Here is a 27,141-nt window from a genome sequence, read left to right as displayed (position 1 = left end):
GAAGACTACATCTATGGAAAACAACATGTCCTCCCGGAAGCCCAGTGCCCCCGAGTACTACATATCCCGGCATGCTCTGGGAAACCAATATGGCCTCCCGGAAGCCCAGTGCCCCCATACTCCCGGAATGCTCTGGGAAACCAATATGGCCTCCCGGAAGCCCAGTGGCGGAAGACTACATCTCCCGGCATGCTCTAGGAAAACAACATGGCCTCCCGGAAGCCCAGTGTCCGAGAACTACGTCTCCCGGCATGCTCTGGGAAACCAATATGGACTCCCGGAAGTCCAGTGCCGGAAGACTACATCTCCCGGCATGCTCTGGGAAAACAACATGTCCTCCGGGAAGCCCAGTTCCCCCCCCGAGTACTACATATCCCGGCATGCTCTGGGAAACCAAAATGGCCTCCCGGAAGCCCAGTGCCGGAAGACTACATCTCCCGGCATTCCCCGGACTCCCAACATGGCTGCCCGGTAAGCGGCTTCTCGAGAACTACACCTCCCGACATGCTCTGGGAAGGCAACATGGCCTCCCGGAAACCCAGTGCCCAAGAACTACATTTCCCAGCACTCCCCTGAAAATTGAGCCTAGCAGTTTGCCGTAGGACGCCATTGTTTTTTGCTCTGTTACATTCCCCGTTCCATTTTGTGTTTATGGAGGTTTTCCCGCCGTTTTGGGGTTTTCCCCTCAATTTCGGGTTTTCACCTCTCCATTTCAGGGTTCTTCCCCACAATTCTGGGGTTCCTTTCCCTAATTTGGTGCTTCGCCCCCCCAGTTTTGGGGTTCCCCCTCTATTTTGGGGATTCCCCCCCCCATTCCAATCCCCCCACAATTTTGGGGTCCCCCACCATCTTTTTTAGGCCTGCCACCCTAATATTAAGGCTCTTTCCCCCAATGTTGGGGTTCTCACCACAGTTTTGAGGTTCCTTCCCTTAAGTTGGGGCTTCGCTCCCTGAGATCTGGGGCTTTAACCCCAATTTTGAGGGTCCCCCCGAATTTTGGGGATTCCTCCCCAGTTCTGGGGGGGTCAACATTCAATTCTGGAATTTCGCAATTCCATTTTAAGTGTTCTTCCCCCCAATTTGGGGGTTCACCCACCCAATCTTGGGGGTTCCTCCCCTAATTTGGGGGGACCCGACCACTTTTGGGGGGACCCCCCAATTTTAGAGTCCCCCACCCTCCTTTTTTTGGGTTTCCCCCTAATATTAATAGTTCTTCTGCCCAATTTTGGGGGACCCCACAACTTTGAGGTTCCTTCCCCTAACTTGGGGCTTCAACCCTTCAATTTTGGGGGTCTCCTACCCTCTTAGTTTGGCCTTCCGTCCTAATATAACCCCACGGATCTAACCCTAACCCCCACCCCAAAAAACTCTAGAAACCCTAACCCTAAAAACCCTTTCAGCCCTAACCCAATAAAATTTACCACACTAAAGCCCTGAAGACCTACGCCTAAAACCCCTAACCCTAAAAATTAAGACTCTCAAGGCCCTAACCCTGGAGCCCCTAACCTTAAAAACAAACAAAAATTGAGACCTTAAAACCCTAACCCTAAATACCTTACCATAAATAAAACCCTATGACCCTAACCCCTAAAAACCCTATCAACACTAAAACCCCAAAAAACTTTAAAACCTTAACACACTAACCCCCAAACCCTAACCCTTTAACTCCAACCCTAACAACCTTAAAATCCTAACCCTAAACCCTAGAAACCCTAACCCTGAAACCCAACCCTAGTGCCTTAGCCCTGAAACCCTAAAACCCTAACACCTTGTTAAAAACACTCTGTAACCAATAACATAGGCTCAGGCAAGGATCTCAGTGAGGTAGCATTTTTATTCACGAGTGCAATGGCAGGCGTCCCACAAGCCACCTACTAGTTCCATAACACAGTTTATATAAATTTTTTTTTTTCCTCTCGGTGACCAGGACCCTCCCCAGTTTCCCAATTGACCGGGTAATCCAGGTTCACAATCTATCTGGTTCTTCACAGAAAATACACAGCTGCTGGCCTGTTACAAGTCAATTTTCTTTTTTTCTTGACTGTTTTCCTCTTTGAGGTGGTAATGTTTCTTACACCGTGATTTCCACCCAATTGCTCTAAGGATTGGGGTTGTCTGCATTTTACAAGGTTGTCTGGTAAGCTTTCTTATCACTGCAAGCATATCTCAATACCACCTTCCTTCCCTCTAAACGATGTAACTCTGTGCAAAAACATTTTTATTCCCACAACCTTGATCCCCTTACCCTAAAATCCTTATTCCCTTTAACCCTAACAACTCTAACCACAACCCTAACCCTTCATATCAACCCCCCAACGCTAATGACACTGACTAATGATCCAAACCCCAAACTGCCCCTAACCCCAGGCAACTGACAAAGAAACTGACGCATAGCTGAAAACTACAAAAAAGGCAAAACCCTGGATACACACCCCAAATCACAAACACGCGACCAAAATGCTACAGAAAAGCCCCAGACGCAGGCCCCAAGCACTACAGCTAGGCCCCAGAAGCTCAAGACACATCCCAAAGCCAAAATGCAAGCCCCAAACGCTACAGAAAAGCCCCCAAACACCAGACGCAGGCTGCAGAAGTCTACAAGCAGGCCCCAACCCACACCCAGACGCAGGCCCCAACCACACCCAGATGCAGACCCCAACTGTCCAAAAGCAGCTCCCAACTCCCCCCCCCCCCATGAACTGGACCCCACCCCACCCAGATGCAGGCCCCAGGCCCCAGACCCCACGCCCCAGACTCAGGCCCCGAAGGTGTACAACCAGCTCCCAATTGCCCCCCTCAAAGGGAGGCTCCAAAGCCCACCAGAGGACCCTAGAGTGTACAAGCAGCTCCCAACCCCCCCGGCACAGGCCCCAACCCCCCCAGACACAGGCCCCAAAGGTGTACAAGCAACTCCCCACCCTCCCCAGAGGCACGCCCCAAAGGTGTACAAACAGCCCCAACCCCCCAAGACCCAGACCCCTACAGCGTAGAAGCAGCTCCCACCCCCCCCCAAGGCAGGCCCTAACAGTGTACAAGCAGCTCCCACCCCCCCCAGACGCAGGCCCCAAAGGTGTACAAGCAGCTCACAACCACCCCCCCAGAGGCAGGCCCCAACCCCCTCCAGATGCAAGCCCGAAAGGTGTACAACCAGCTCCAAACCCCTCCCCCCAGACACAGGCCCCAAGCCCCCCCAGACACAGGCCTCAAAGGTGTACAAGCAACTCCCCACCCTCCCTCCCCAGAGGCAGGCCCCAAAGGTGTACAACCAGCACCCGACCCCCCCCCAGATGCAAGCCCCAAAGGTGCACAAGCAGCTCCAAACCTCCCCCCCCCAACCCAGGCTTCCAGAGTACGAGCAGCTCCCACGCCCCCCCAACGCAGGCTCCTATACTGTACAACCAGCTCTGAACCCCCCCACTCCCCAGAGACACAGGCACCAAGCCCCCGCAGAGGAAGGCCCCAAGGGTGTGCAAGCAGCTCCCAACACCCAACCCCCAGAGGCAGGCCCCAAAGCCCCATAGAGGGAAGCCCCTAGCGTGTACAAGCAGCTCCCAACCCCCTCCAGATGCAAGTCCCAAAGGTGTACAAGCAGCTCCCAAGCACCCCCGAGATGCAAGTCCCAAAGGTGGACAAGCAGCTCCCAAGCACCCCCGAAATGCAAGTCCCAAAGTTGGACAAGCAGCTCCCAAGCACCCCCGAGATGCAGATCCCTACATTGTACAAGCAGCTCCCAACACCTGCCCCCAAACGCAAGCCCATACTGTGTACAAGCAGCTCCCAACCCCCACAGATACAGATCCCTACATTGTAGGAGCAGCTTCCAACCCCCCCAGATGCAGGCCCTGACCCCACCCCCAGACACAGTCCCCAAAGGTGTACAAGCAGCTCCACACACCCCCCCCAAGACACAGGCCACAAAAGCCTAAATATATGCCAAGAAAGTATTAATGCAGGTGCCAAATGCTATAGACAGGCCCAAAAGCACAGGCACAGGCCCCAGATGCTCGAGGCCGAGACGTAACTTGGCTTTCTGAATTACTGGAAAGCGGCTTTCATTCTCAGCGAGGTGTGCGCAGGCTAGACAGGATGGGGCTTCAGGCACCTCTTCACCTGTGGAAACACACTGCCATCAGGCACTGCCATGCCAGACAAGCTTTTTCTGTTAAAACACCCTTCTCAGATGCCCTGCAGCATTCAAGTGACCTGCTTTGCTCCAATTCTAAAGACTGATGTTACAGCCCACCTTGCCTGTGGCACCTGATGAACAGAAGAGAAAGTAACCATACCGTTTGGAAACCGTCACTGCACGTGCCGCTCCTTGATGCTCTGTAACCTCTTCTCAAATCCTCAGCCACTTCTGTGTAGAGCCTGCCATGACACGTGCAAAGCAAGATGGATACCCTTCGCAGTCACCTTGCGCAACTTGGCCATTCTGCGCCAACCCCACTCACGACCAGCCTGCCCTTCTCGTGCTGCTCTTCAGAGTGCAGCTTGGCCCCTCTGAGTCTGTGCAAGGCACCTGCGAAAGAAAAAGAAAAGCATAGGCTGCGGCAGCATCCAAAGCCGCAGCACAGCTAGGACAGGTACTCTCACCTGCTCCCTTACTCTGCCCCCTCACCTGCCCTCGAGGCAGATGCTTCCATCTGCTCTCTTAAGCCAGCTACAACACCTCTGGAATATAAACAGGACTTTAACTGTATTTTGTGTAGTTAAGTAACTGCAGTGACAACCGCACCCCTAAAATAACTGCTAACGTCTGTTCATCGCTCACCTTGCCAAAAGCAGCTCTGGTCGTGACGTCCCAGGTTGTACGCTGTGTTTCAGCTTTAACAAATGAAAACAGTCAGAAGGTAATCATTCAGATGCCAGCATTAGCACCCATCCCTCAACAATACAAGGGACCCCATGGCTAATTTTATCACTTCAAAACAGCAGCCCCCTTGCCTCAGCACCTGGAAAGTAGATCAAGCCAGTCACTGGGTTGCCTACCGAGTCCTTCACAGTTCCAAAAGGAGCTCTTTCCTGTGACCAGTTCCTCCTAAGGTTTACACCTCTACTGGGGAGGGGAAAGAAATACAAATAAAAAAAATCAAAACCACACATGTGTGAGCTTTCAAAATTCAGTGACAGACCTCTCCTCTAGCACCACTCAAGCACTATGCAAACAGCTGCTCGCAAGCAGCTCAGGTCTCCCCCTCCACATTTGCCAAACACCACAGAGATGACTCTGTGCCAGCTGCCCTTCAGTACGTGCCCAGAGGCAGACCGGATGTCTTTGCCAAAACAGTCCGGACAATGTATTAGTACACCGATGGACCGCCACGGTAGCTACCATCACTAACTGCCAGGCAGGACAGCTCCAGGCCAAACACACACACACAGGCACGCTACAAACATTACGAACAAAACACAGAACACAGGGCGCAAAAAAAAAGAATGACTCCCAGAGGGAAGCCCTACAGCGACAGCAAGTCAGAACAGGTGCTCTGCAGCAGCAGACCCAAGGAGAGACTCAAATGTCACGACCTGCGACTGGAAGCAACTGCCAGAACTGGGATGATGGAGGCATAAAAAGCCTGCCTTCAAGGCAAGAGACCAGAATGATGGGGAGTGTAAACCCCAGAAGAAATCTCTTAGGAAATGAATTCCCAAGCAAGAGCTCCTGATGCGACCCAGATGACTTTTGCAAGAGTGAGGATGGAAACAGACGCGATCAGAAACCAAATATGATGCACAAGACCTGAAACACATCTGCACTTTAAGCTGCAACTGCAAGACAAGAAGTGCTCGGATCAGACCCATGATGACGAAACAAACATTTAGGACCTTTGGCACGGCTACCAAATTGCCTGTCTAGACAGTCCAGTGCAAAAAGCAAGGAGGATATCAAGACCCAAGGAGTGCATGACACAGAACATACGCTGCAGAAGCAGCGCTACAAGACAGATGGGAACTGTCCTGCCTGGCACAGACACTCACGCTACAAAATACCCCCTACTCCTTCTATTAGCCTGGAAACCCAGCCTCAAGCAGCCTGAAGGTGACCCAGCCTGAACCACCCTCACAGTGGCACCAAGTATATTCAGCCGGCTGGCTCCATGCTGCTCTGGCTCCCAGCTCCCATCAGCCACACCACATATGCAAATACCAGGTGCTTAGCTCTACCAACTTAGCTCTCAGATTGCTGGATGGTAAATTCCTTCCACCTCAAGAAATGCAAAGGCACTGAGAGACATCTTAGTCCATTGCTGGGCTTATCATCGTCTGCAAAAACAGCGTACCGGCATTCACTAGCACACCGGCTATGATGCCCACCTCCTCCGCAATGCTGACTACCACTGAAGCAACATACGGTAGTGCTCACCGGTTCTTCTCTGAGTCCAAGCTCCAACAGTACCGCCAGTATCACCCACACCACCTGGGAAAACAAAGGGATAAAATGATCGTTGTGTTCTCAAGTAACCACCCACCACACTGCTCCTCTATCCCACCCAGCCTCACCTCAGACCCTCAGCGGATTCTGAGGAAGGCCTGCCACAGCACCTGCTAAAACAGGGGAAGCACTTCAAAGGCTTGCCTTAATGGGACCTTGCTTAGGAACACTGACTGGGCTGACGACCCTCTTGTTTTTCCTCAGCACTCCACGATGCGGGGATTCACCCTCTCCAAGGCTGCAGGAAGCACCCACAAACGAAAAAAAAGAAAAGGCAGATCCTCAGGCACCTCACAGGCACAGCCTACCTGCTGCAATACCTCTCTTTCACTAGCTCTTTTTCTTCAGCTGCTCACATGCTCCAACTCGGCTGGGCCGGCACCACGCGGCAGCGGGGCGGGCCGCAGCAGGCCTGCGCCACGCAGGGAGCCACCTCCCCCACCCCCCAAACCAGAAACATTAGTCCAAAACCACAGAACCGGGACCCCAAACCACATGGAGCCAGGCTCCCAAACTGTACATGAACATGAACACACACAAGCCCAAGACTGAGGGCCATGATGGCTACCATCAAGAAATGTAGACAACGTCAAGCTCTTGAGAGAGATCAGCCTTTTGAAGTCCCAATGAAAGACAAGAAACACTTCATTACTAGTCCCATGCCAACAAGACAATACATTTAAGACCCATGATGTGGTGCTCAGCAAGCACAGCAGAAGCCAAGAACTATGGGAACAAGACCTGATAAATGGATACTATAGTACACAGAAACAAACATACACCATGGAACACATGCTGGAACTGCCCTGCCTGGCACACGCTAGGCTGCAAAGGATAAACCCACGGTCTCTTTACCCAGTTGTTACTGGATCCTGTTCCTCTGCTGCACTGATTCAAAAGCCGTCCCCACGCACATATCACACACACACACACACACACACCAAGGTACAACCCCACCCAAGACACAGACAGGGCATTTCAGGTCAAACTTAGCTTTCGGGACTGCTGGAAAGCAGGCTTTATCCTCAAGGCACGCGCAGGCTAGATGAGATGGGGCTCCAGGCACCTCTTCACCTGTGGAAACACACTGCCATCAGGCACCGCCACGCCAGACAAACTTTCCCTGTTAAAACACCCTTCTCAGATGCCCTGCGGCATTCAAGTGACCTGCTTTGCTCCAATTCTAAAGACTGACGTTACAGCCCACCTTGCCTGTGGCACCTGATAAACAGAAGAGAAAGCAAACGCAGCGCTTGGAAACCATCCCTGAATGTGCTGCTCATTGTCACTCTCCGGCCTCATCTCAAGTCCTCAGCCACTTCTGTGGAGAGCCTGCCGTGGCACCTGCAAAGCAAGACAGAGACCTTTCATAGTCACCTCGCGCTACTGGGCCATTCCGCTCCAACCCAGCTCATAACCAACCCCCCTACTTACGCAGCTCTTCAGAATGCAGTTTGCTCCTTTGAGCCTGTGCGAGACACCTGTGAAAGAGGAAGAAAAGCATAGGCCAAGGCAGCATCCAAAGCCACAGCACAGCTAGGACAGTTACTCTCATCTGCTGCCTTACCTCTACCCGCTTACCTACCCCGAGGCAGATGCTTCCATCTACCCTCCTAAGCCAGCTACAACACCTCTAAAACAGAAAAGAGGGGACACTTAGAGTGACAGTGAAAACCAGAAACCAACTTTACCTGCTACATCTGTTCATCGCTCACCTCGCCAGAGGCAGTTCTGGGTGCGACGTCCCAGGTTGTACGTTGTGTTTCAGCTTTAACAAATGAAAAGTCAGAAGATAATCATTCAGCTGCCAGCATTAGCACCCATCCCTCAACAACACAAGGGACCCCATTTCCAATGTTATCGTTTCAAAACAGCAGACAACTTGCCTCGGCACCTCAGAAGTAGACCAAGCCAGTCACCGAGCTGCCGAACGACAGCTTGACAGCTCCAGAAGGAGCTCTTTCCTGTGACCAGTTCCTCCTAAGGTTTATCTAGGACTGGAGAAAAAAAAAAAACACTCCACATCTGCGAGCTTTCAGGATTCAGTGACAGACCTCTCCTCTAGCACCACTCAAGCACTATGCAAACAGCTGCTCGCAAGCAGCTCAGGTCTCCCCCTCCACATTTGCCAAACACCACAGAGATGACTCTGTGCCAGCTGCCCTTCAGTACGTGCCCAGAGGCAGACCGGATGTCTTTGCCAAAACAGTCCGGACAATGTATTAGTACACCGATGGACCGCCACGGTAGCTACCATCACTAACTGCCAGGCAGGACAGCTCCAGGCCAAACACACACACACAGGCACGCTACAAACATTACGAACAAAACACAGAACACAGGGCGCAAAAAAAAAAGAATGACTCCCAGAGGGAAGCCCTACAGCGACAGCAAGTCAGAACAGGTGCTCTGCAGCAGCAGACCCAAGGAGAGACTCAAATGTCACGACCTGCGACTGGAAGCAACTGCCAGAACTGGGATGATGGAGGCATAAAAAGCCTGCCTTTAAGGCAAGAGACCAGAAGGATGGGGAGTGCAAACCCCAGAAGAAATCTCTTAGGAAATGAATTCCCAAGCAAGAGCTCCTGATGCGACCCAGATGACTTCTGCAAGAGTGAGGATGGAAACAGATGCCATCTGAAACCGAATATGATGCACAAGACCTGAAACAGATCTGCACTTTAAGCTGCGACTGCCAGTCAAGAAGTGCTCAGATCAGCCCTACGATGATGAAACAAGCATTTAGGACCTTTGCTGTGGCTATCAAGTTGCACATCTAATCCGTCCAGTGGAAGAAGGCAATGAGGATATCAAGACCTGAGGAGCACGTAACTTATGATGATCACATCAAGAAACATTTGATACAAAAAAAATACATGCACAGAAGAAATGATCTCTTTAGGCTCCCACTGCAAGACAAGAAATGCTCAGCTTCCGATTGAGCATCAGCATTATTCCAGTGAGGTCAAGTGTTCAACACCCTCAGGACGGCTTCCCCAGGGGCTGCCAAGCACCAGGAGCAACAGCACAGCACAGACAACACAGAACACAGACACCAAGCTGGAACTGCCCTGCCTGGCACGTGCTCAAGCCGTACCTGACAGAATCCCACCCCCCCACACACTCTGTCTGACCGTGAACAATCCTAAAAGGCCCCATCCACAGCAATGACTTAAAAGCACAGACCCTCGCCCTATGTGTGCATTCAAAACCCAAAAGCAAACATAGCACTTGCCCCACAACTTAGCTTGGGAATGATGGGAGGCAGGTTCCATCCTCATCAAGGAACACGAAGGCTAGCCAGGACATTGCTTCCGGCACGAGGCTCCTCTTCACCTGCAGAAATGGAGTGCCATCAGGCACTGGCACACCAGCTAAACTTATTCCAGTGAAACACCCACCTCAAAAACAAAACAGTAGTCCACTGACCTGCTCTGCTACTGAAGTCAGATTGACAAACTCGAGACAACTGCCCGCCTTCCCCTGCCAACCACCCCCAAACACACTGTTTATTTGCCCCTGGACTTAATTCTCAGTGGTCACAATCCATCCTCAAGGTGGACCACAGAGGCCAACTAGGATGTTCCCAGTATCTTCTTCGTCCCCAGAAAAGAGGAGTCACCCAGAGGTGGGACCAATAGACTACCAAATCAAAAACAATGCCCTTTTTCCAACTTTTCTCCACTCACCTTCCCGATCCAGGCTTAGCGCTTCCATGTACTGTGCTGAGCCAAGGTCACGCAGCTTAGACCAAGGAGAAAGAACAAACAAAAATGACAATCCACAAAAGAGTCTATACCCACTCCTCTTCTTTCCTCCCCTACCCCAACAGCCAAGAAGCCCCAGATCCACATTTCCCAACCCAGTACCAACGCTTCGCTCACCGAACATCCCAAGGAGATGCATCACGCTCCCAGCTCCTCTTGCGCTGCGAGCATCTCCAGCATTTCAGGAACTGGAACCGCTGACGCCTGGCGCGCCTCAGGAATGTGGCAGAAGATGTACTCTGCTGTCGCAAGGTGCTTCCAAAGCCTGCCCAACAGGCAAAGCAGACTAACACAATCCACTGACCAACTCAGGGCCCACATTGCTGTCTACTCACCCTCATGCCTCATTCAAGTGTTCGTGCCCATGCCCTGGGCTACAAGAAACAAAAAGAGAAGGTCATATCCGTGATGGACACGCAAACAGTACAGCTCCTTGCAGACGACTCAAACACAGAGATGAGAGCCAGAAAAAAAAAAAAACACTCTCAGGTCCACAAATGCCAAAAGGCCATGAATGCACAGCAGCCCCAACAGGGGTAATCACAAACTTATCCTTTACAGATGAGAAAGGTGACCCTGCTCAGTCTCTCCGTAATACTGCACTTATGCGGTCAAGCCCCTTGTGATGCGTACTGAAGCTCCTTGTGAAGCCTCTGGACAGTTATGCAAATGGCTTGATATACCTAGAGATTAAAAGGTAACTCAAAAAAAAGGAACCGTACCCCACCATTTCCCAAAAACAAGTTAGCCGGCAACACCTCCTAAGCATGCCTCTATTACGTGAATTCCAAGCACTTAAAAACTAGAAGGCTGCAACGTCTAAAGACTCTACAGCCACCCAAACCACAGGCATAAGCTCCAAAAATATAACAAACTGTCCCTAACCCTGAAAAAGATTACACCTTACATGCCTACTGCTGCTCTTTTCAGATACATGCTTACACAGAGAGCTTCAATTATACTTATCTCCTAAACCCTGCTCCATCACTTTGCCACCAAGGTTATAACTTTGATAATATTTGCCTTAATTCTGCAAAAATCATAAGGGACCCAGAACCACAAAGCAAACACACAAAGTAACACTGCCATCCTATCCGTAAACATGCTATAACAATTACTCACCTGAAGAAGAGCTGCATGCAATACAGGCACCTATTACTAGATTGGTTTACTCTAACAGATCCTACTAGTTGTTACCTCACAAAGATGGGCGTACCGGTCTCTACTTGGAAACGCATCGGTCCATAGACTCTTAACCACCTAAAGAAAGCTGCAACTGACTGAAGGAAAAACAAAGCACTTACTCTAAAGTGCAGCCCAGGCAGAATGAGCTCTCTGATGGGATGCCTGTGACTCAATGACCACTAGGCCCTGCCTGGAACCCAAAGCCAATCACCTAGGAAAGGGGAGGGGCAAAGCACAAGAAAGTAGAAAGAGGAGAAGCAGCAGCTGTGGTTTATTTATTTTTGCTTCAGCTTTGAATATTGAAAGCTTTACTCCTCTACAACACCTGTCTCAGGAACCAAACAGCATTCCAGTGACCTGCTTTGCTCTTATTCCAAAGACTATCACAGTCCGCCTTGCCTGTGGCACCTGATAAGCAGAAGAGAAAGCAACCACAGCAGCAAAAGCCACAGCACCCTTAGGACAGTTACTCTCATCCGCTCCTTTACCTCAGCCGCTTACCTACCCCACATGGCAGATGCTTCCACCTGTTCTCTGAAGCCACCTATAGCACCTCTAAAAGAGAAACTGGAATTTTACTCTATTGGATGTAGTTAAAAAAACTGCAGTGACAACCGCACCCCAAAAATAACAGCTACCTCTGTTCATCACTCACCAGAGTCACTCCAGAGGTAGCTCGGGTCGTGACGTCCTGTACTGCACACTGCGTTTCAGCCTGAACAAAGGAAAACACAGTCAGACGATAAACATTCAGCTGACAGCATTAGCACCCATCCCTCGACAATATAAGTGACCCCATATTTAATGTTTTCGTTTCAAAACAGCAGTCCACTTGCCTCTGTACCTGGAAGTTAGAGCCAAGCTCGAAAGGAATGGCCACCATCACCCATGCCACCTGGGAACACAGAAGGACAAAGTGACCACTGTGCTTGCAAGCGACCACCTGCCACATTGCTCCTCTATTCCAAACAGCCTCACCTCAGACCCTCAGAGGGAAACACCTGAATGTCTTCCCTTCGCTTCAGATCAGGGATCACCAGGCTGATAGAACTCTCACCTTCCCTCGTTGTTCTGTGACACGGGGATTTCCCTGTCCAAGACTTCATGAAGCCCCTGCAGAGACAAGAGAAAAGCACACCCTGAGGCACCTCACAGCCACAGCGTACCTGCTGCAATACCTCTCTCTTCCCAGCTCCTTTACTTCAGCTGCTCACCAGCTTGAACTGAGATTCTTCGCTCACAGAGCCGCGGCAAACTCTGCCCGGGCCACACAACACACACTGCACAAGCTACATTGTTTAAGACACAGGAGCTGGAACGTTCCTGCCCAACAATCAGTGGCATCGCACAGGAAGGATGCCGCACGCACCTAGAAACCAAACCTACCAGTCCTGAACAGCTCCCCTGCCAGACAATTCCCCACCTCCTCCTGCCAACCATGCTCAGCACACACACTATTTGGCTCTCAAAAGAAAAAAAAAAAGTAAGAACATACACAAAAAAAACAACTGAGCTCCACAAATGCCAAAAAGCCATGCACACACAGCAGCCCCAGCAGGGGTATTCACAGACTTACCCTTTACAGATGAAAAAGGTAACTCTGATACAACCCTGCTCAGTCTCTTGGTAATACTGCACCTACGTGGTTAAGCCTCTTGTAGTGCGTAATCAAGCTCTTTTTAGTCCTCTGGAGAGTTACACAAGTGGCTTCATATGTCTAGAGATTCAAATATAACCCAAAACCACAAGTGTATCCCACCATCCCAAAAACAAGTGAGCCAGCAACCTCTGCTAAATATCCCTCTAGTAAGTGATTTCCAAGCACTTAAAATCTAGAAATCCATAGACACCAACCTGTCCAAAGAACCCTGCAACTGACTGAAGGAAAAACAAAGCACTTACCCCGAAGAGCAGCCCAGGCACAATGAACTCTCTAATGGCATACCTGGGGCTCATATACCATTTGGCCCCGCCCAGCACCCAAACCCAATCACCTGGGAAAGGGGAGGGGCAAAGCACAAGAAAGCAGAAAGAGAGCAGGAGCAGCAGCAGCTATGTTTTTGTTTGTTTGGTTGGGTTTTTTTTGGTTTAGCTCCATAGCATGCAGACTGCAGACAAGAGAAGTGGGGTGTTTCTAGAAGCAACAATCCCCGTGCTTTTGCTTCAGCTTTGAATATTGAAAGGACAATATGACGCCAAGCAAGTAACTGAAGTTTTTTTCAACTGCAAGTAGCTCAAACCGTTGTTTTTATACAGGAAGAAAAATCTAGGAGCATAACAGATTACACACCAGAAAAAAAGATCAATTCCATGTAATAACATCACTCGCAGCATAAATCACGTACTTGAGCAGGCTATCTGAAAACCAAAAGGCTATGCTGATGGGTCAAAACACATGACAGGACACTGGATCCTGGCCCTCTGCTGCACCGACTTAAAACCCATCCCTACACTCACCAAGGTGCAACCCCAACCCAAACACAGACACACCATTTCAGGCTACACGGGATGGGGCTTCAGGCACCTCTTCACCTACCGAGGAAGACTGCCATCAGGAACTGCCACGCCAGACAACCTTTTTCCTCTACAACACCTTTCTCAGGAACCAAACAGCATTCCAGTGACCTGCTTTGCTCCTATTCTAAAGACTATCACAGCCCACCTGACCTGTGGCACCTGATAAGCAGAAGATAAAGCAACCACAGCAGCAAAAGCCACAGCACCCCTAGGACAGTTACTCTCAACCGCTCTTTTACTTCACCCACTCACCTAACCCCCGAGGCAGATGTTTCCATCTGCTCTCAAGCCACCTAAAGCACCTCTAAAAGGCAAAACGGATTTTTACTCTACTTTTTGTAATAAATTAACTGCAGTGACAACCACACCCCAAAAATAACTGCTACCTCTGTTCATTGCTCACCTTGCCTGAGGTAGCTCGGCTCGCGATGTCCTGTATTGCGCACTGCGTTTCAGCTTGAACAAAGGAAAACACGGTCAAAAGATAAACATTCAGCTGCCAGCATTACCACCCACCCTTCAACACCACAAGTGACCCTATATTTATTTTTAACATTTCAAAAGAGCAGTCCACTTGCCTCTGTACCTGGAAAGTAGATCCAAGCTCAAACGCGGCCACACGCAAGGCCGGAGGGGGGGGGACGGGGACGACATTTGGCAGCTGCCCGCAAGGTGGGGGGGGCACTTGGCGGCTTTGCTCTAACAGATCCTACTAGTTACTGCAAAAAGATGGGCTTACCGGTCTCAATTTGAAACGCATCAGTCCATAGGCTCTGACCCACCTAAAGAACCCTGCAACTGACTGAAGGAAAAACAAAGCCCCTACCCCAAAGAGCAGCCCAGGCAGAATGCCTGCCCTAATCATGGGGGAAATGGGAGGGGCCGCGCATGAGAAGAGGTAAAGAGAGCAGGAGGAACAGCAGCCCTGTTTTTGGTCTGGCTTAGGTCAACAGCGTGCAGAGTGCAGCACAGGCAACCAGCCTGTTTCTCCTGAAAGACTTACCTTAGCTTTGGTGAAGGAAACTGACCGGGCTGACAACCCTCTCACCTTTTTGCACCACTTCACAACATGGGGAATTCACCTCTCCAAGGCTGCATGAGGGAACGGCAGAAACAAGACTTAAAGCACACCCTGAGGCACCTCATAACCACAGCCTATCTACTGCAATACCTCTGCAATACTTATACCTCTCTTCCCAGCTGCTTTACCTCTGCTGCTCTCCATCTCCAAATCACTTTCTTTTAACTGTCACGCAGAGCGGTGGTCCTCCAGGTGCCATAGAGCGGCGCCATGATTTTTTTTTCTTTTGTAATTTCAAAACAGCTTCCCTTCAAAACAGCTTTCCACTTCCCTCTGGAAATGGACAGTACGTCAAGCCAGTCACCGAGTTGCCAACGCAGAGCTTCACAGTTCCAGAAGGTGCTCTTTCGTTCGACCGATTCCTCATAAGTGTTACCTACCACTGGCAAAAGCAATAAACAGACTGCAAACAGGCACTGCCACATTTGACAAACTTCATGTTTTTAATTTTATCATTTCAAAACAGCAGTCCACTTGCCTTTACATCTGAAAAGCAGATCAAACCAGTCACCAAGTTGCCGAACAAGAATTTGACAGTTCCAGAAAGTGCTGTTTCCTTTGACCGGCTCCTCCTAAGGTTTACCTACTGCTGGAAAAAAAAGAAAAAAAGACTCTGTGCCAGCTGCCCTTGGGTACTCACCCAGAGCTTGAGTATTCACCCAGAGACAGACCAGATGTCTTTCCCACAAGAGTCAGGACAATGTATTATTGCACTGTTGGACCACCACATTAGCTACCATCACTAATTGCCAGGCAGGACAGCTCCAGGCCAAACACACACATAAAAAGGCACACTACAAACATCATGAACAAAACACAGGAAAAGATTTACTTATACTATAAGAATTACTATAACAATTACTCACCTGAAGAAGAGCTGAATGCAATAAAGGCACCTACTACTATATAGATTAATCTACTTTAGATGACCCTACTAGATGGTACCTTAAATAGATGTACTTACCTCTTTCAACTTGGAAACGCATCAGCCCATAGACTCTGACCCACCTAAAAAAAAAAAAAAAACTGCAACTGACTGAAGGAAAAACAAGGCACTTACCCCCAGAGAGCAGCTCAGGCAGAATGAGCTCTCTAATAGGACACCTGCAGCTCACAGCATTAGGCCCCACCCGGCACCCTGCCCCAATCACCTGGGAAAGAGGAGGGGCAAAGCACAGGAAGGGATAAAGAGCGCAGGAGGAGCAGCAGCTGCATTTTTTTATTTGGCTTAGCTCAATGGTGTGTGGAGTGTTACTAGAAGCAACAATTCCTGTGCTTTTGCTTCAATTCTGATTATTGAGACAACAATATGACCAAGTAGGTAACTAAAACTTTTTTTTTGACTGTAATTAGTTGAAACCTTTCTCTACATAGGTAGAAATAATGTAGGAGTGTAACAGATTACAAACCACAAAAAAAGCAATTCAATGTAGTAAAATAACTCACAGGAGAAGTAACATACCTTAGTAGACTATCTAAAAAACAAAAGGCTATGCAGATGGGTCCAAAAAAGTCAACCCAATCAAGATCTGAAAAGGGTACAGACATTCTCAAAAGGAGAAATGAAATAATAGTGGCACAGTACAAGCTGGAAAGGATGCTGCCCAGATTTAAAAGATCTGTCGGACCTCAGGAGGGACCTGAGCAGAGCACGTAGGTCCTTGGAAAGTGGGGGGGGGGGGGGGGGGGGGGGGGTTAGGCAGGGACTAGGAATACTAAGTTGAGGAGAAAATGAGTATTGTGAGCCTGAAGTGTGTACAAGCATCCTAAAGAGGGCTCCTGAGAGGACGCGGAAACAAAGGGAAAGCTGCTTTCCTCTGAGCAGTCGTCCTTGATCTTCATGCCACAGACATTTGTTTCACATGCTCAGCGCATGAGTTTAGGGGCCCCCGTACATTGAAGGCTTCTTACCTCTAAGTCCTACATGGCTCCGCCTGCATTACTGATTTTTTTCGCCAGCAGGTGGGGGCAGAGGATGCTACCACCCTCATCGTCAGAACAGCTGACACAGCTTCCCAAACTGTTTTCTCAGTAATGGAAGCAGTGCAAACCACGTGGAAAACCACACGTGAAAACAGCAGAAACATGCACCCCGTGTTATCTCAGGGAGGAAGTAACTGCCCTGAGCAACGTGCCCTTACCCACTACGAAGCTGAGCGGCAATGTGAAAAACTACATTTCCCGGCATGCCATGGAAACCAACATGGCCGACAGGAAGATCGAAACCCAAAGACCACGATTCCCAGCATGCTGTGGGGCAAGATCCTCAGGTCACCTGACTCTGCAGATGCCCCGGAGCCAGCCCCTGGCTTCCTGATCTGCAGCCCGACACCCCCCCCCCCTCCCCCGAGGCTTTCCCTGCCCCAGCCGCTCCGCCAGCAGTATCACGTTTCCAGCAGCAGGTGGCAGCATAGGGCGACACACAACACTGCGCATGCACGCCGGCCACCCGCCGGAGGTACTGCTTTTTCACCAGCCGACTCCGTGCATGCGTGGAACCAGGCACGGCTTCTCATAATGTTTTCTTGTTAACAGAAGCAGTGGGATCCACGCAGAAAACCACACAGAAACAGCAAAAAGAGGTACCCCGGCCCACTGGTGGGGAGGAAACAACTGCCCTTCCTACCTGGCTCCGTGTTGCTCCCGGCTTGGAAGCCGAGTGGCAACGTGGAACTACATTTCCCAGCATACCGCAGAAGCCAAAGTGGCCGACAGGAAGCGCGGAGCCCAAAGACCACAACTCCCGGCATGCTGTGGGGCATGAAGCCTGGCAGTTGCTACAGCGCTTGCGCATCTTCTCCGTCTGCAGTACCTCCCTTTCGCCAGCAGGTGGGAGCAGAGAGGGATGCGTCACTGCAGTGCCTCTTCGCCTACAGCACCGCTCGCTGTTCGGCCACCAGGTGACACCAGGCGCCGCCGCGCCACCCTGCTCCATGCATGGGCGGAAACAGAACGGCAGGCACGGCTTCCCAGGCCGTCTGCTCGTTAAGGGAAGCGGCGGGAGCCGCGTGGAACACCACACAAGAACGGCAAGAAAAAGCACCCCGCTCCACTGGCACGGAGGAAGTAACTGCCCATCCTAAATGGCCCCGTGCTGAGCGGCAACGTGAAACTACAGTTCACAGCATGCTCTGGAAACCAATGTGGCCGATCAAAAGCCCGGAGCCCAAAGACCACAACTCCCGGCATGCTGTGGGGCAAGACGCTCCTAGCCACCTGACCCAGCTGACGCCCCACCCCAGAGTCAAATCCCTGCTTTCTGATCCGCCACCTACTACTCCAGCCAACGATCCCACAGGACCCAGCCTCCCCAACACCCTTCCCTCCCCTCTGCCAGGGACGCCCAGGCCCTCCCTCACCTGCTGCTCCGCAGCAGCCACAGCCCAGGTCACGCTCGCCAATCACTCCCTCCGCGCAGACCAGCCCCAGCACACCTGGCCCAGGGAGCAAAGACAGCACAGGCCTACCCCCACCATTGCTGCCCTTGCCCCCCCCCCCGCCTGCAGCCTCCCCAGCAGGGTTGCCCCCACACCCAGATCGCTTGTCTGTGTCCATTGGCTCCCCCATGGACAATAAACACAGGGCCAACACCCCAGCCTCTGCCCCCTCCACACCCAGGAACCTGCACCCAGCAGCACAGCCACGGCCACTTACAGTGTCCACAAACACAGAGGGCAGCACAAGCCAGAAAGCAAACTTTATTAAACTCTTACGCAGGACTCCTGTGAGGGAGACTGCGGCAGAACTCCCTGCCCAGACATTCTCCCCTTCCCCTGGGGGGCTGCGGGACTCAGGCATCGAGCAGGTCTGTCCGTCTGTCTCAGCATCCATGCCCTGGGGAACAGCTGTCTCCTGCAGAAATGGGCTGTGAGGCACAGGAGGAGGAAGAAAGAGGAAAAGGGCACAAGTGGAATACAAGCAGCAAGAGAGGAACTGGGTGGACAGACAGACAGCAGGGCAGAGGGACAGAAGAACCACCCGGGGGGCAGGGAGCAGGACAGGGTTGATCGACAAGGTTGGACAGAGAGTCCAACAGGGGCACAATTGCAACGGCCAGGATGACCAAGAGTAATAGCAATTTTACTGACATCAGACAGCATTAGTTTGGGATGAAATCAGAGTTTTGGTTTTTGGATCAGAGATGACTCTGTTGAACAGTCTCTGCCTTTCCAGTATTTGAAAGGAAAAGGCATGAGGATAAGCACACAAGTATGAAGCTATTATTACCAACAGAGATGCTGGAAGTAGGCTTCTCCATATCGCTTTTGGTACTTGTGGAGTAATTGCCTTAAGTAACTAGGCAAATTAAACTAATATTCACATTTTAAAGAAAATGTACAGCATTGAAAAAGCTTTCAGGGTGGAGGGTAGCTGCTCTACCTAAGCGTTCCCTAGGCCTCCAACTTTACATGCTATTGCACTAGGGGAACTTGGTGTGCTGACTCTAAGGAACAGTACAGAGCGTAGAGCAGAGTGGAGACACCACGGATAGGCTCTGTGATGAGACGGGGACCTGATGCTCTTATGCGCACCAAGACTGATAAGCTGCATGTTTACCATCCTTGTGAGAAAAATCTCAAATAATTTTCTTCAGACAGGATCTTCTGTGAAGCTATTTTATTCGTGATTGCAATGGCGGGCGTCCTGTCAATCAGGAGCGCATTTTAGTAAACAAATCATAACCTTTTATTCCCTATTACCAGACGCCTGATCACCTCCCCTGTTTCCTCATTGGCTGAGTACTACAGGTTCACAAGCTACTCGACGCTCCTCTATACCATGTATGTACAATTTTTCTGTTTTTTCAACCCTTTAATTTCTCCTTTCTTATGTTTTGAGAACTTGTGATCTTTGTTTTACTGTTCTCACACTGCTCATCTTGTTTTTCTCAGGCTTCTACCTTATTTTGGAACAGTGAGGCCTTCTGCTGTCCACTTATCTACAGGTGACCCATTCGGTGATAAACTGGAGCTGATTGATACAGCGGTGCACTAAGGGTTAAGAAGAAGGTTACTCACAGGCATAGAGTGGTAACCAGGCTAGAATAAGAGGAAGTGGGAACCAATAAGAAGTTGCTAGGCTCGGACAGGCCTATAGAGGGCTATGCATGATCGAAAGGAATGCACCAATCAGAAGTCTGTAACTACGCACGCTAGCCGCATGCAGTGCATGTAGCTGGCTCAGAAAGCTATATAATATCTGGCATTGGAACAATAAAGGGTCTCCATTTCTCGACTATCTTGGAGTCTGTGTCCTCATTCCCTTCACTTACCTACTTAGCATTTCTCCTTATTATGACTACACAATTACCTTGGAACACAGAAAAGTAATTCTCTACTGCAAAACACAACTTTGTTTCTCACACCCTGAGCCAACCACCTGTCATGGTTTTGACAGAAGGCTGTACTCTAGTGAACTTTTGCTCATTATATCATCATTATAATACCAAAACACACCTCCATCCCAAAAGCTCCATGCCTCCGAGCTGCGACCACCCCTCACTGAGCACACGCTCTGAATTTCTCAGACCCCTATACCTTTAAACAAAAGCAAGAAAACTTTACAAATCATAACCAAGATTTGCCTGACTAGAGTCACTCAAGCTCCACCTAAAAGGGACAGAAAATAATCACAGAATCATAGAATATCCCGAATTGGAAGGGATCCACAAGGATCATCGAGCCCAACTCCCGGCATCACACAGGTCAACCCAAGAATTCAGACCATGTGAATAAGTGCACAGTCCAAACACTTCTTAAACTCCAACAGACTTGGTGAAGCGACTACCACCCTGGGGAGACTGTTCCAGTGCTCAACAACCCTCTCAGTGAAGAACCTCTTCCTGATGTCTAGCCTGAACCTCTCCTGCTGCAGGTTGACACCATTCCCATGGATCCTATCACTGGTCACTAAAGAGAACAGATTGGTGGATAATGTAAATTGGATTAGTTGACAGGCTGAGCCTCTCTTCCCCCCGCACTGGGATGTCGTGGGGTAAGATTTGAATGTTTGGTTGTACCAGGCATCTCCGTAGAAACTCAGAAATCTCTAGAGCCTTTGTGCCTTTTAATGCGTTAACAGCCAGGACGAGTACCTGTGTATTTCATGTGTGCTCGCTTGCTTTTGCGGACAGTGAATTTATCGCCGGCAATTCCAAAGAACCTGTGTCCCTGTTGCTGTAATAAACTGCCCTTCGTTGCATTGTTCCTAGCCGTGACAGTTCTCATTGAACACAACTAGAGCGAGGGTGTGCTACGTTATTGGTGAATCCGTGACCGTGGTAGTTCAGTACCCCGAATCCAACCAGACCCGTAACAGTTAGTCAGCTACGCCCCTTAACGTGACAGTATTTCATAGGGAAAAACATTAAGCCTAAGATTTCTCATCCCTAAGGCCTTAGGGGGGCAGGCAGAGAAGGAACCAGAGATGCTTAGTTTGTCTCCTGAGAATCGCAGCTTACAGTTACTCCACATCTTCTGGTCTCACGGGATGAGGCAGAGGTATAATTAATTCCTTCTCCATCTCTCTGGAAAGAGTTTTCCTCCTATCTGTGACAAAGGAGAAAAATGTTATGGTCGTGGAAGTTGTTATACAAAGCCACACTCAGTGAATTCACTATTACAGTTAAGATCGTTTTTAATCGAAAACACCTCAGCAGCAGTGTTACCACTGCAAACATAGCGTTGCACAAAAATTCAACTCAAGATAAAGGAAAGGGTGAGCTAAAAGGACAAATGACGTGACCGAAGGCAACTGCAACAACCATCTGGTAGATGGTTGTCCACAGCCCTTGGATTCCATGGTCGTCTTTCCTGCCAAATGAATCCTGGAAGAACAAGAAAAGATACACAACATGTCCACAAAAACTTTTGGGGAGGTTACTGAAAAGAAAAACAAAAAAATAGAAACAGCATGCAGCTAGTACGTCAGTTTTGTTAATAGAGTAACATTAACATACTAGAAATTTCCACATTCTATGTAGCCCCAAGGTGGTGCTGGGTACATCCACTGATACTAATGGGGTGGCACAATGTAAGAGATAGTTAATAGACAAGGTACACCTGAGGTGCACAGATTGCATATTCCATGCGACAAAAAAGGCACAGCTTGGCACCCAGTTTGGATCAGCTTGCGTATGAGTCTGCTGATATGTGAGTATATACAGCAAGCACAAAAGTCTTTTACTCCACAGACTCAGTTTCATTTATGTATATACATACATATACATATGTGTATGTATCTCTCCTCTCTCTCTCTCTCTCTCTCTATATATATATATATATAAAAACAAACAAACGTTGGGAACTTCATAACCACTTGAGTAACAATCATTAGCTATGCCTACGCTGAAAGTCAGGACTATGCCTAAGTGATTAAGTAAACACGGAGCCTTATCTGTGAAATGCTGAAAATGCCCCATAACCACTGGGGGGCTTATGCACGGTGTAAATAATTTTTGCGCAAACATGCATCTTAATACACAAAGAGGAGGGGCGAGGCGGACAAAGGTTTTAGGGACGTGTCAAGACCAGAACAGCCACTGGGCAATTGCTCAGATGTGCAAAGCTCAGCTAAAACTCGCACAAATCCACCGAGGGAAGGAGGCTACCTACTTGTCTGTTTAAAATAACCTCTACAAAGAACGTATTACAAAATCAAAAACGAAACCGTCATCCAGCAAAGCAAACGTCTGGAATACAAAGGGCTAAAACTGACAGCTGAGGTTTGATTCTTTAGCAATGTCAAAGGTCTTCAGATCCTACCTGACTTCTCCTGGATGGTGGCGTTGCAGCACAGAAATGAGGGGAGCGGGAAGATCGCAACAGGCCAAACGCGGTGCTGGGCTCCTAAAGGAGCTGGTGGGATAGCACTGACGAGAGTGAGACAGGCTGTCAGCCTTCTGCACGAGCTGAAGAAGAAGAGTGCAAGTGTCCGAAGAAGCTGTTTCTTCTCATACTTCATTTAATACACACCATCTTTAAATCCAGGGCATCTTCTTAGGGAACAGATAAAGAGGTAGAGTTAGCAGCTCCAGGGACGCTTCAGGGTCTTATTTCTTTCTATAGTTAGCTGCTATCCATAAACCCAGACCAGTTAAAATAGAGTTATATTAAAAATTCTGGATACTAACAGAAGTATGGGATTTAAAAAACAAAACAAAAACACGCTTGCAAGGAAAAGAGGTTAAATTATCTCATTCATTTCCTAATTCCCCTGCAGACTCTACGCTCAGCTCCTCTTAACTCACCTATCCAAACGCAGGGCAGATGCATCAGTTCTCATCATTCTTGGTAAAAAGAGGACATTTTCACGCTTGCTGTCAAATATCATCTCTTTCCAGCACACTTTCCTGCAAGCTATGCTAATTCCTCCAGGCTTTTTACTATATGCTAGAAACTTCACTGTTTTATCTTAATGACCATCTCGGTGGGAGTCACCGACCTGCTGTCTTTGATTCTGCTGTCTTCACAAATACAAATAAAACAGTACTTCAATGACGCTCTGTGACAAACTAGGTGACACACGCATCGACCTCTTACATAAGGAAGGAAAGAATTTGTAGACAACATCCAGAATGTATTACTTTGTTAGATATCAGAGTGTGGGGCAGAATGACAATGCTACACAAGACCATGCCTATGCTCCCGGGATCGTACACAGTTTGCTGGAATACAACAAACAAAATAATAAAGTAAGGTCACTGTGTGGAACTAGTTCACTCACTCCATTATTATTGTGAATGACAAGAATATTTTAGTAAGCGTTCTTTTAAATCCGTAGAAAATTTTGGATTTATCTCAATTTGGCTTCATGAAAACTGAAACTTGCAGTGCAAAGATCATTTATAAAACCTTCAGCATCTGAGCTTTTTAGGCACAGATTTGGTCACCTTCCTGGATAATATGTGGCTCTCTCCGCCTTCTCCCAACAAGAAAAAAAGCTTAAAGACCACAAACTGGGATTTCTGGGAGGTGTGACTCCATTTGTCACCTTACCTAATACACACTGTTTCTTCGCTATGCTAAACTTCCACCATGACTGCATAATAGAGTCTCACTGCTAGTGTTTCTGTCTGAAAGTTTGACAGACTTTCCCAAATTGGATTAAAAGCGCTTTTACCGTTGTGATGGACATCAAAGTCAACGATGTCTCTTGTCGGCTGTGGAGTCCTGCTGGCACTATCACCAGCTCTCACACAACCCCATCTAGCTTTTGGGGTCCACCCCATCCGTCCTCAGCGGTGGGAAGTTCTTCCAGAAGCAGACAGACCGTTATTTGTTCCTAGGTGGAGCTGAGGCTCTGTAAGGCTTTGCTTTTTTTCTTCCCTCACTCCCCCTTTATTTCCAAGCTTAAACTTGCATCCAGCGGCAACCTGCGCCTCCCGGCGTGCACGGCCCGGCCCCGGCTCGGGGAAAAGACCAACCACGCACCCCGGAGCCCATGTGGCCGCCCGGCAACACAGAACTACAGCTCCCAGAATACCTCGGGACGGAGCAGTCCATCCAACCCAGAGGGGAGTCGGCCAAGCGCACACAACTGCCCCCCCCCCCCGCCCTCTACTGCGCCCGCCCCCCCCCCCCGCGCCGCTCCGCCCCCCTCTCCCCCAGCCCTCCGAAGCCCCGCGCAGTGCAGACCCCGCTGCATGCCCGGTCCGGTCCAGTTCGGCGCGGCGCCGCCCCCGCCCCGCACAAGGGCCGTTTCCGCAGAAGCCGCCGACCGCGTGGCGCCCCAACCGCCCGCCGCCTCGCCCCCTCCCGGCCCGGCCCGGGGCGGCACCGACCACCAACCTCGTTGCGGCACCGCGCCTCGGCGGCCCGGCCCGGCCCGACAGTTTTCACCCATACTGCCGGCAAGCCCTGCACGGCACCTCCGCCCTGGGTTCCTCCGAGCCAATCACGGAGCGTTTCCGCCCTGAGTGAAGGCACGCCGTGACGCCACCTCCGCCCCGGGTTTCTCCAGCCAATCACGGAGTGCCTCCGCCTTCAGTGAAGGCTCGCCTAGACGTCACTTCCGCCCTCAGTTCCCAGCCAATGACGAAGTGATTCTGCCCTCAGTGAAGTCTCGCCCCAACGGCACATCCGCCCTCATGGTCCAGCCAATCACGGAGCCGCTTTGGCCCTCAGTGAAGGCACGCCCTGACGTCACTTCTGCCCTCGGTTTCCTGCCATTCACACAGCGGCTTCTGCCCTCAGTGGCTGCCGTGTAGACCTGGCAGCCGCCCCAAAACAAAAAACAAGAAAAAAAGAAGAGGTAGAACTGGTGGCCGCCTGAAAGAAAGAAAAAAAAAAACACGGGTAGACCTGGCAGCTGCCCGCGGTCCAAAAATGCCAAAAGGCCATAAATGCTTAGAAGTATGCATTTATCATACTACATAGCATCTGCCCTGTAATCCTGCAAAAATCATAAGGGACCTAGAACCACAAAGCAAACACACAAGGTAACATTGACATCCTATCCACAAACATGCTATAACAATTACTCAGCTGAAGAGGAGCTGCATGCAATAAATGCACCTACTACTATACAGATTGCTTTACTCTAACAGATCCTACTAGTTGTTACCTCCAAAAGAAGCATGTACTGGTCTCTACTTGGAAATGCGTCAGGCCATAGACTCTGACCCACCTAAAGAACCCTGCAACTGACTGAAGGAAAAACGAAGCACTTACCCTAAAGTGCAGCCCAGGCAGAATGAGCTCTCTGATGGGATGCCTGTGACTCAATTACCACTAGGCCCTGGCTGGAACCCAAAGCCAATCACCTGGGAAAGGGGAGGGGCAAAGCACAAGAACCTAGAAAGACAGCAGGAGGAGCAGCGGCTGTGGTTTTTTTTTGTTTTTTTTTTTTCCTAGCTTAGCTCAACAGCATGCAGAGTGCAGACGAGAGAACTGGGATGTTTCTAGAAGCAACAATCCCCATGCTTTTGCTTCAGCTTTGAATATTGAAAGGACAATATGACCAAGCAAGTAACTGAAACTTTTTCAACTGGAATTAGCTCAAATCTTTCTTTTACACAGGAAGAAAAATCTAGGAGCATAACAGATTACATGCCAAAAAAAATCAATATAGTAACATCACTCTCAGGAAAAATTAACGTGCATGCGCGGTGCCGCTCAGCCTGCAGTACCCGCTCAAAAACAGCAAAAAACGCACACCACGCTGTCTAGGGGAGGAAATAACTGCCCAGAGCAACGTGCCGCTCCTGGCTTGGAAGCCGAGCACTAACGCAAAACTACATTTCCCGGCATGCCCCATGAACCGGCATGGCGGACCGGAACCCCAGAACCCAAAGACGACAACTCCCGGCATGCTGTGGGGCACGACGGCTGGCCACCGCTACTGCGCATGCGAGAAGCCTCTCCTCCTGCGGTACCCACTCCTGGCCAGCAGGTGGCAGCAGAGAGCGCAGACCGCTTCTGCGCCTCTGTGCCTGCAGTACCGACCTTCGGCCAGCAGGTGGCACCAGGTAGCCACCCGGCGCCCGTGCCGAGCCAGCCTGCTCTGCTCAAGCGCGGAGTCAGAGCTGCAGCAACAGCTTCCGAGACTGTTTGCTCGCTAAGGGAAGCAGCGGGAACCACGCGGAACACCACACGAAAACGGCAAGAAAAGGCACCCCGCTCCACTAACGCGGGAGGAACTGCCCTTCCGAACTGCGCACGTGCTATTGTGGGCTCGAAAGCTGAGTGGCAATGTGAAACTACATTTCCCGGCTTGCCCTGGAAACCTGCGTGGCTGAGCGGACGCTCGTAGCCCAAAGACCACAACTCCCGGCATGCTGCGGGGCACGGTGCTCACAGCCACCTGACCCTGCGGATGCGGATGCCCCAGAGCCAGCCCCGGAGCCAGCCCCGGGCTTTGTGACCCGCCCCCAAACCCGCGGCCAGCCCTGCTCCCCCGCCCCGCGGCTCCGCACCCCCGCCAGAGGCTTTCTCTGTCCCAGCCTCCCTGACACCCTTGCCTCTCCCCTGCAAGCAGAAGCAGCCCTGGCCACGCTTGCCAACCACTCCGTCCATATAGACCAGCCCCAGCACACCTACCCCAGGGAGCAAAGACAGCACAGGGCTACCCCACTGCTGCCTTTGCTTTCCCCCCACTCCCCTGGCCCAACAGCCTGCAGCCCCCCAGCAAGGTGGCCCCCACACACCAAGGAGCAGTCC

The 27,141-nt window shown here is 50.3% G+C and overlaps 1 long non-coding RNA gene across 50 annotated transcripts; it reads right to left on the bottom strand.

Moving 5' to 3' along the window:
- Window positions 1-1,816: 1,816 nt before the first annotated feature.
- LOC125181414 (uncharacterized) lies at window positions 1,817-25,732 on the bottom strand. Of its 50 annotated transcripts, none has more exons than XR_010828547.1 (29): window positions 25,654-25,714; window positions 24,772-25,251; window positions 22,747-22,979; window positions 17,610-21,531; window positions 15,948-15,991; window positions 15,462-15,572; window positions 15,112-15,386; window positions 14,906-14,994; window positions 14,306-14,358; window positions 12,364-12,498; window positions 12,230-12,280; window positions 12,041-12,100; window positions 10,318-11,940; window positions 10,123-10,177; window positions 9,669-9,769; window positions 8,320-8,430; window positions 8,149-8,201; window positions 8,019-8,066; window positions 7,868-7,914; window positions 7,641-7,777; window positions 6,502-7,507; window positions 6,365-6,418; window positions 6,170-6,290; window positions 4,953-5,056; window positions 4,772-4,824; window positions 4,619-4,694; window positions 4,463-4,519; window positions 4,287-4,368; window positions 3,928-4,110 (listed from the first exon to the last, which is right to left on the bottom strand). It is a non-coding gene; the product is annotated as an uncharacterized lncRNA (long non-coding RNA). The 50 variants fall into 50 exon arrangements; XR_010828537.1 differs by having other exon boundaries at window positions 4,452-4,519; window positions 4,594-4,671; XR_010828544.1 differs by having other exon boundaries at window positions 4,594-4,671.
- Between the last annotated feature and the right edge of the window lie 1,409 nt (window positions 25,733-27,141).

This window comes from Anser cygnoides, chromosome 1 (genome assembly GCF_040182565.1).
Source record: "Anser cygnoides isolate HZ-2024a breed goose chromosome 1, Taihu_goose_T2T_genome, whole genome shotgun sequence".
NCBI lineage: Eukaryota > Metazoa > Chordata > Aves > Anseriformes > Anatidae > Anser > Anser cygnoides.
This window is presented reverse-complemented; position numbering and strand designations above follow the sequence as displayed.